This window comes from Mangifera indica, chromosome 8 (assembly GCF_011075055.1).
Source record: "Mangifera indica cultivar Alphonso chromosome 8, CATAS_Mindica_2.1, whole genome shotgun sequence".
Taxonomy (NCBI): Eukaryota; Viridiplantae; Streptophyta; class Magnoliopsida; order Sapindales; family Anacardiaceae; genus Mangifera; species Mangifera indica.
Window position 1 is genome coordinate 17,446,801 of NC_058144.1, and position 1,006 is coordinate 17,447,806.

A 1,006-nucleotide genomic window follows, 5' to 3' on the forward strand; every position below is an offset into this window, starting at 1 on the left:
CCATGAAAGGATTTTCGCGTTTTATGAGATTATATAAAGGGTAGTATCATCATTTCACTTTTTTGGGGCATTTTGCTTGATGAAGAAAAAATAGGGCATTTTTGTTTAATTTTGGATAGGATGAGACTATTCGATATTATCTAACATTTAACTTAACAAACAAACAAAAATGGAAAAGGAAGAAAAAGGGCATCTTATAGAAGATCATAATAAAAAGGCCAAACAACTATTTGCCACCCAAAGTTTGATGCAAACCCAATTTTTCACTTATTAACTATTAAAAATCAAAATATCCATTCTTTTGTTAAATTTCACTTTTCTTGTTAAGGATAAAATTGTCATTTATTAAAATATTTAAAAAACTAAAAATTTGTCATATTCCCCCTCCAAAGTTTAAAAATCTAATAAATTCCACCCCACTCAAGTTTTGAAAAATTAACATTTCCCTTTAAGGTTTTTCCAATTGCTACTGTCAACTGTCAAAGACGACAACAAAGGCTTTTTCCCTCCCTTTCAGCTTCTCTCTTACTCCTGCTTCAATTTCAACCTTCACTGACCGAGGAAACTAGTAAACTAAGACTATTTTTCCCCTCCAGACAAAGACGCAATTCATCTTCATCTTTGACAAAAACGACTTGTTTTCATCAAGAGAGACAAAGAAACGCCTTCTTCTATAGCTTTCGTTGATCAAGGTTGGTTGGGAATGGAACAAGATTAACAAAGAAGTCAAGAGAGAGAGAGAGAGAACACTATCGTCGCCATTGGTAGCATGTTAGAAAAACCATTAAAGAGAAATATAAATATTTTAAACTTTAAGTAGGAGAATTTATTAATCTTTAAATCTATAGGTGAAAATGTGATAAATTTTTATTTTTTATTAAATATTTTAATAAATAATAGTTTTATTTTTTATAATAACAATAAAATTTAACATACGGATAAAAATTTGGGTTTATGTTAAACCTAATGGGAAATACTCATTTGATCAAATAAAAATAAAGTTAAA

The 1,006-nt window shown here is 28.9% G+C and overlaps 1 protein-coding gene across 3 annotated transcripts in view; it reads left to right on the forward strand.

Moving 5' to 3' along the window:
• Nucleotides 1–989: 989 nt before the first annotated feature.
• The window catches only part of LOC123224479, a 9,186-nt gene continuing 9,169 nt past the window's right edge, over nt 990–1,006 (forward strand). For 2 of the 3 annotated variants that reach the window (XM_044648154.1, XM_044648155.1), the window contains exon 1: nt 990–1,006. This exon is cut by the window's right edge and continues 357 nt beyond it. The gene's annotated coding sequence lies outside the window, so the exon portion shown is untranslated. The other variant, XM_044648152.1, reaches the window with a different exon arrangement.